The sequence below is a fragment of the Antechinus flavipes genome, chromosome 5 (assembly GCF_016432865.1).
Source record: "Antechinus flavipes isolate AdamAnt ecotype Samford, QLD, Australia chromosome 5, AdamAnt_v2, whole genome shotgun sequence".
NCBI classification, from domain to species: Eukaryota; Metazoa; Chordata; class Mammalia; order Dasyuromorphia; family Dasyuridae; genus Antechinus; species Antechinus flavipes.
This window is the reverse complement of record NC_067402.1, coordinates 8338962-8347338: the sequence shown is the minus strand read 5'-3', so window position 1 is coordinate 8347338 and position 8377 is coordinate 8338962.

Here is an 8377-nt window from a genome sequence, read left to right as displayed (position 1 = left end):
CCCCAACGCTGCGCTTGAGGGCCCTCACCCAGCTCCAGGCTGAACCCCTGCTCTTCACCTTCTGGGGACACTGGCGTCACTTGGGGATGTCAGGAAACTTTCCCCCAAGTCTAAGGTTGTTCCCTTTTATTTTCCACCTCACTCTTTGGGGACAAAAAAAGAGGGAATCTCTCAAGAACCTTGTTTGGAAGGCCCCCAGCTCACTGTGCCCCAGGATGCACCAGCCGCCAGTTTCTGTGGGGAGATGGGGTTTTGCCATCATCAGTTCCCAGCCCTGCCTTGGCTCCCTTCTGGTCCTCCTCGATCTTGTCCCCTTCCCGGGAGAGCACCTCCCTTTGAGCACTCAGCTGCTTTGTCTGTAGTTACTGAATGTTGCCCTGTGTCCCCCCAAAAAGGGGCCACTTGAGAGTTTTTGTGCTCAGGGCTTCCCTTTGCTGAGCAGTGCCCCCCTTACTAATTGCTTGTGGCCTGCAGCCACCACCCACGGGCTGGGCGGGCCAGGCTCAGAGACTCCGTGCCAGAATGTTGATCCTCGGAGGAATCTCACAAACATGTTCTCTGAAGGCCCAGAGAGGCGGCTATCGGGCTTGGCGGAGGGACTGGGGACCCTGAGAAAATCCCAGAGCTTTCTAATCCCAGGCAAGAGAGGGGAAGTGGACCGGCACCGGGGCACTCGGGCTGGGGGGCCGAAGAGCGGGGACGGCCTTCTACTCGGTCCCACTTGGAATTCAAGGGAGGAGGACGTAGGAGAGGGAGCAGGAAGTTGGAAACCAAGTCGGTCTGGATCCAAACCTGCCTCTGTCATACACTAGCTGCATGGCCCTGGGCCCGTCATGGAACCTCCAAGGGCCTACAAGGTGAGGTCCCGGGCTCCCTGCCTGAAAGGCTCTAGACCTATAATCCAGGGCTCCTGGGAGAACGAAAAGTGGGACAGAGTCCCTGGGGTCAGGGTCGGGAGGAGAAACCCATAATCTTCTCAAAGGCCATGGAATCCGCATCCTTTGGTGGGCCAGGAGACCTGGGGAGTGGTCAAGGCAGACACTCCACACACACAAACACACTATATACTTACACACACTCACACACACACAAACACACTACACACTTACACTTACACACACTCACACACACAAACACACTACATATTTACACACACTCACACACACAAACACTGCACACTTACACACACACACACACACAAACACACTACACACTTACACACACTCACACACACAAACACACTACATATTTACACACACTCACACACACAAACACTGCACACTTACACACACTCACACACACACAAACACACTACACACTTACACACACTCACACACACAAACACACTACATATTTACACACTCACACACACAAACACTGCACACTTACACACACTCACACACACAAACACACTACACACTTACACACACTCACACACACAAACACTGCACACTTACACACACTCACACACACAAACACTACACACTTACACACACTCACACACACACAAACACACTACACACTTACACACACTCACACACACACAAACACACTACACACTTACACACACTCACACACTCTCTGTCTCTCTCTCACACACACACCCACATTTTCCATAGCAGTGAGCACTGACCCGGCCCGGTCACCACTGCCCAGCTGGCAGGACCGGCCAGGGCCGCCCCGGCCCCCCTTTCTCCCTCTGCTCCCGCCCACCCTCCTGACCCCGGACTAATCTGGCTTTCACCCGCCCCCCGCTGGCTTTCCAGGCAGCCCCCCCTCCCCGCGGCTCACAAGGGCCCTCATTCACAGTTGTCTTGACGACGACCGTAACCGGCTGAATGGCAGACAAGAGGCCCCGTTGGCTGCCTTCTCTCCAAGCCGGTTGCTTGTTTGTCCAAAGGGTGACTGCCGTTTACTGAGGAAAAATACTGGGTGTGAAAGGGACAGAAGCACAGCATCGGGAGCCTGGGTTCATGGAGCTTTTGCGTGTGAGCCCGGGGCAATCGCGTCCTTTCTGGGCCTCCAGGGAGTCACCTCCGGCCAGCTAAGCCATTCTCCACACGAAGCTTCTACTTGGGGAGACCGAGGGACACGTGGAAATAAATCGGCCCCTACCCCAGAGCCAGGGTCCTCTCCACGGAATAACAACAAGAATAAATACGACCGAAACAATAACAACCAGCTTTTATGTAGCCCTTTAAGGTTTGCAGCGCATTTTACAAATATTTTCTCAGTTTATCTTCACAATTAAGAGGGGCTATCGTTATCCCCACTTTACAATTGAGGAAACTGAGGCAGATAGCACTTAAAGTGACTTGACACAGCTAGTAAGTACGTGGGGTTGGATTTGAACTCGCCTTCCTGATCCGGGGCCCAGCCTGCGGGATGTGAATTCCAGACAAGCAGCTCCCCATGCCAACAAAGCCACAGGGAAGAAAGGAACCCACAGCGTGGGTTTATAAAGTACCACCTTTGTGCCAGAAGCTGAGCTGAGCTAAGCAGAAGGGGTCTGGGAAGCCGGGGAACCAGGGAGGCCATTACGAGGTGAAACCCCCGGGAGCCCCCTTTGTTCACAGGGAGAGAAAAGACCAACACCAAAGTCCCAAGGACAACCGTGAAGCTTTTTTGGCCACCAGGGCCTTTGCTCGTGTTCTTCTTCCATCAGATTGCAACCCCTTGAGGGCAGGGACTGTATTTCTTTTTTGCTCACATTTGTATTCCCAGTGCTTAGCCCAGTGCCTGGCACACAGTAAGCACTTAATACTTGCCTAGCCTTGTCTTGCCTCTCTCACACAGCTCTTTTTGCTCAGAGTCAAACTAAGGTCCCAAAAGCTTGGTGAGCCTCGATCCGGGCGGTCCCCAGTCGTCCTGATCCGGCCACCGGACTCGGATGGCTCCGGAGCAGGAGGAAGTGAGGCAGGCGACTGGGCCCAGCCCTCCCTCAGGGAAACCCAGGGCCCTTGCGTGTCAGGGCGGCACTTCCCGTTGCCGTGGTCGTCTTGGAGAACAAAGGACAAAGACCCAGGCTGCCGGTGATGGGAACCTTGGAGATGTGGTCCCAGAAAAGCTGGGAAATGTTCATTTTAAATCTCCCGTGCAGAGGCTAAAATAATTAGCCCCAGACATTTGTATCAGCGGTCATACACAATCGGGCCCTGGCCTTGAGAGGGGGAGGCCCCAGGAGCTCGCCTGCCCTCCTTAATTACAGAGGAAACATAGGGAAGGGGAGAGACTTGTCCACGGCCTTGTGATGGTAGCGGTCGTAGCGATCATGATGTTTGTACCTTCCCTGTGCCATCCTGTATGTCCCTCACAGCCCCTGGGACCCAGGTCCCATTTTCCTTATCATTTTACAGAAAGGGAGACACTAACTCCAAGGGGGCCGAGTCTGGGAGCGGAGGGCTCCAAGAGGAGGCTAGCGAGGAGGGGAAGCGACTAGCCACGGGGAACAGCCTGTGCACAGATGGACAGAGGCCAGCAGGCTCCTTTGTGGACTCTGTGGCTGGAACAAAAACTTTGTCGAGGTGAAGGGACGAGGACTCGGCCAGAAAGCTCCGAGAACTTCAATGACTCAGTAAGGTAGAAACAATAATTGATGGAACAGGGAACAATCTAGATCTCCTTCCACTCGGGTCAAGGAGCTTCTCATTTATCCCCTGGCCTTTCAAAACATTTTCGAGATTACTCTAAGGAACACACGCCTGTCCTTGTTCTGAATTCCCAGGGTTCCCAACCTTCCTGAACATGATGTAATGGGCACTGACTCGGAGGATGCCCTTGGGGAGCTCAGGCGGAATAGTTCCAGAGAGCCCATCTCCCAGGAACGGGCGCTGAGTCACCGGCCCCTTCTGGGAAGTGCGGCGCTCCTCTTCCGGGCCCGTCACTTGGGTCTAGCTCTCGAGACAATCTCTAAGGTCCCTCCTTACGGGATCTGTGTCAATGATCTCTGTCTCTCTTTGACAGGGGCCCTCGGGGAAAAGAGGGAAAGGGGACCGGAGGCTGAGCAAGGGACAGAAACCTGCCCTGCCTGCCCAGATCAAGCACTTCATGAGCGGCGGAGTTCTCCGAGTTTTTAGCTCAATGGCTTCATAAAACTATCTGATCTAACATTGAATTAAATCCCCAAGGATGTTATAAGCACCTGCTTTTGTATGGGACTCTGTGCTAAGTACTGAGGCTATAAAGGTGCCCGAGAACCAAGGAGCTCACAGAGCTTCCATTCCCTCCAAAGAGAAGGCAGGACACCCAAAGTCCTTACTCAGAATCCAGACAGTCAGCCAGAGTTGGGGCACGAGGCGGGGTGCTAGTAGTTTGGGGGAAGGGCCTCTTCTAAGAGGATTCTGGGAACCTCCTTGTCCAGACAGACCAGATTATTCTCAGCTTGAAGGACCCAGAGAGTGCAGGTTGTTGGGAGGGCAGGAGTAACACGGCCCTTGTTCTAAAGAACGGAAGGGATAGCAAAGCAGTAGCTTAATTATTTTCTCCTTGGCAGGTAAAATTAAGAAGGAAATAATCAACTTATACTGAAGGGAAGGGAAGGGAAGGGAAAGGAAAGGAAAGGAAAGGAAAGGAAAGGAAAGGAAAGGAAAGGAAAGGAAAGGAAAGGAAAGGAAAGGAAAGGAAAGGAAAGGAAAGGAAAGGAAAGGAAAGGAAAGGAAAGGAAAGGAAAGGAAAAGAGAAGAAAGGAAAGGAAAGGAAAGGAAGATAAGAAAAGGGAAGGGGAGGGAAAGAAAGGAAGGAAGGAAGGAAGGAAGGAAGGAAAGAAGGAAGGAAGGAAAGAAGGAAGCAGGGAGGGAGGGAGGCATTTGGAAAGCTTCATAATCTATTGCTCTAAGAATAACTTCTCTAGAGTACTTCTTATCTGAGGAGGCTCGCTACAGTCTTTTAAAATTAAGGCCAATTCTGCCCCCGAGGAATAATTGGGGAATATTGAAGCTGCTGGGTACTCAGAGTGAGCCTGGGGCCACCATCTGTTCCCGTATCCCCCACAACGTCACCCAGTTCAGAAATGTTTAGTCACAGAGGCTCTAGCTGGAGACGGCCAGTGGCCAGCGAACCATTAACCTTCTACATTTCAGGCCTGCTTTAATGGGTGGGAGGGCGGCGGGGGCAGATGCAAAGAAGCCAGGGTTTCTGAGTAGTCCCAAACAGGACAAACAAAGCCCGGAGGCATTGGGACACTCCACTGAGACAATTAGGAAAGCTCCTAGGTTCCATCTTGGGAACGATCTTCCATCTTGCACCAATCTCTCTTTTGAATTATTTTCCTTTTTTTAACCATCCCGATTTTCCTCATCTGTAGGTTGTACCCCATTCATGCTTCCCCCAAGAGAAAATCAGACAGTGCTCACACAGTGTTTACTCTAAAAGGAAGGCCCTCAGCTTCTACTCAAGCAGATAAACTCACAACAGATTGTCCTAGAGAGGAGGAGCCCCAAGATTCCCACCAGAAGCCCCGGCCCACAATTCAGCTCCCTTTCTATCATCTGTGGCTCACCCCTCTGCTCCCAGGGGCCTTTATAGTCCTCCAGAACTATGTGATATTTAAGGTGAAGATCTCTAAACAAGCCAAAAACCCCCAACAAAACTGTGTTTGCTGAAGAGTCAAGAATCTTCCACACTTCGGGCCCTCCCCTGCGAATGGTCTCCTCGTGAGAGAGCCCGGCTCCCCAGCCCTTCAGGACTCACGGTACCATGTTCTTCAGCTTCCCGGCTTTGCTGCTCTGGCCCGGGAACAACTCGGTCCTCTCAGCTCCGTCTCTCCAGGGCCGCTGCCTCGGGTTCCAGCAGCTTCCAGCCTGGATGAGGAATTCTTCGCTGCCAGGGCCATCAACATCCCCATCTCAGAGACCTTGGGATTGGAGCCTCGAGCCCCGGATTCGTCGAGTCCATCCCGCGGGCTTTCGGCACTGGACCCCAGGGCCTTTTCCTGTCCAGCCTCCCAGAGTTGGTCCTCTCCATAGGATCATAGCTTTAGAGCCATCTGACCTCCCCACCTCAGTTTAGAGATGAGGTCTAGGAGAGGTGATGGGTTTCTCCAACTCTCTGGAGATTTATTCTCCCTTCTAAAGGCCAAAAGCTAGTCCAGGTGTGGGAACAGAAGAGACGACTTCTCAGTTGTATGTGAAATGGGAACAAAGCCTGGAGATAGATGCCATGGGAAGTCTGATCGGACAGGCTGAGGTGGCAAAGGGATAGAGTGCTCAGCCTTACAACAAATATTTATTAATAATAATATAATTATTAATTATAATGTATAATATTAATACAACAAATAATTCTTAATTTCCAGGGAAATCATTTACCACTATTTGCCTTAATTTCCTCAACTGTAAAATGGGGACAATAATGGAATCTATCTCTCAGAGTTGTTGTAAGGATCACATGAGAAAAATATTCATAAAGTGCTTAGCACAGTGCCTGGAACACAGCAGGCACTTAATAAATGTTTGTTTGCTTCCTTCCTTTTGTGTGGGCTGGACAAAGAGGTGTTCAGCCTCAGCTTAGGTCTGTTCCATCCCCTTCACCACCCCCCATCTCCTCCACTGGTCAGATGAGGATATCTGAGGTGTGAAGGGTCTGAAGGACATGGGACTTCTCATTACATCATGGCCATCCTGGCAGGCTCCACAGAACCGCTGATGGCAGCGCCTGTATTGGGGCCCCAAACCAATGGGCTACAGTTTGAGGGCTCTCCCAAGGGTCCACCCGAGGGGGGAACTTTCCTGAGGATTCTAGCAGAAGGACCCCCAGGAGCACCGAGTCACCCCATGACCCGGTCCTTCTCTAGCCCTGAGCCCACATTCCCTTGATCTCTCTGTGACCTTGGAGCAGGGACCATCAATCCTTTGGCCAGACGCTTGTACCAACTGTTCTTCCTCTGCCCTCTTGGCAGATCCTCCTTCCTAAAAAACCAGTTGTCTTGCTGACAGATGAGACCAATGGATTCTCATGGTGGAAAGCACCCCAGCTCATGATAGTAAAATGAGGACGCCCTCAACTCCTTGGGGCCAACTCCAGAGTCCTAAAAGAACAGGATAGCCACTCTCTGGACCAAAGTCATCAGGGCAGAAGGGGGTTGGGAGCAGGACTCCCAGGAGTCTACACACGCCACAATTCTTATTCAACAGAATTGATAGATCCCAATTATATAACCCGAGGAGCTCCAGTGAGATATGACACTTATTTTTGTAAAGTTTTGTAAAGTTTGTGACTCCCAGGAGTCTACACACGCCACAATTCTTATTCAACAGAATTGATAGATCCCAATTATATAACCCAAGGAGCTCCAGTGAGATATGGCACTTATTTTTGTAAAGTTTTGTAAGGTTTGTAAGATAGGATGATCAAAGAAAAATCAAGGCTATTGAGGCCGGCAATTCCAACTCTCTTGTGATGAAGAGAGCCATATGTAGAAACAGGACTGTGGGGATTGAATGCCAATCCCAACAGAGGATTTTCACCTTTTTTGTTGTTGTTTGTTTGCTTTTTGATCTAATTTTTTTTGTGTGTGTGTGCAGCATAATAATTATGGAAATATGTATAGAAGAATTACACATGTTTATATATATTGGATCACTTGCTGTTTGGGGAGGGGGTGGGAGGAAGAGAGGGAAAAAATTTGGAACACAAGGTTTTGCAAGGATAAAGTTGAAAACTTACCCTGTGTGTGTGTGTGTGTGTGTGTGTGTGTGTGTGTGTATATTTAAAACTTTTTATTTATAAAACACATGCAAGGGTAATTTTACAACATTGACCCTTGCAAAACCTTCTGTTCCAAATTTTCCCCTCCTGCTCCCCACCCCCTCCTCTAGATGACAGGTAGTCCCATACATGTTAAATATGTTACAATATGTGTTAAATCCAATATATGTATACATATTTATATAGTTATCTTGATGCACAAAATTGAATCAAGAAGAAAGGAAAAAAACAACAACCACCTGAGAAGGAACACATAATGCAAGCAAGCAACAACAGAAAAAGTGAGAATGTTATGTTGTAATCCACACTCAGTCCCCCCAGCTCTCTCTCTGGGTGCAGATGGCTCTCTTCATCACTGAACAAGTGGAACTGGCCTGAATCACCTCATTGTTGACGAGAGCCACTTCCATCAGAGCTGATCATCATATTGTCTTGTTGAAATATATAATAATCTCCTGGTCCTGCTCACTTCACTCAGCATCAGTTCATGTCTTTCCAGACCTGTCTGAAATCATCCTGCAGGTTGTTTCTTACAGAACAATAATATTCCATAACATTAATATCCCATAACTTATTCAGCCATTCCTCATGATGGCATCCAATCAGTTTCCAGTTTCTTGCCACTACAAAAGGGGTTGCCACCAACATTTTTGCTTATGTGAGCCCCTTTCCT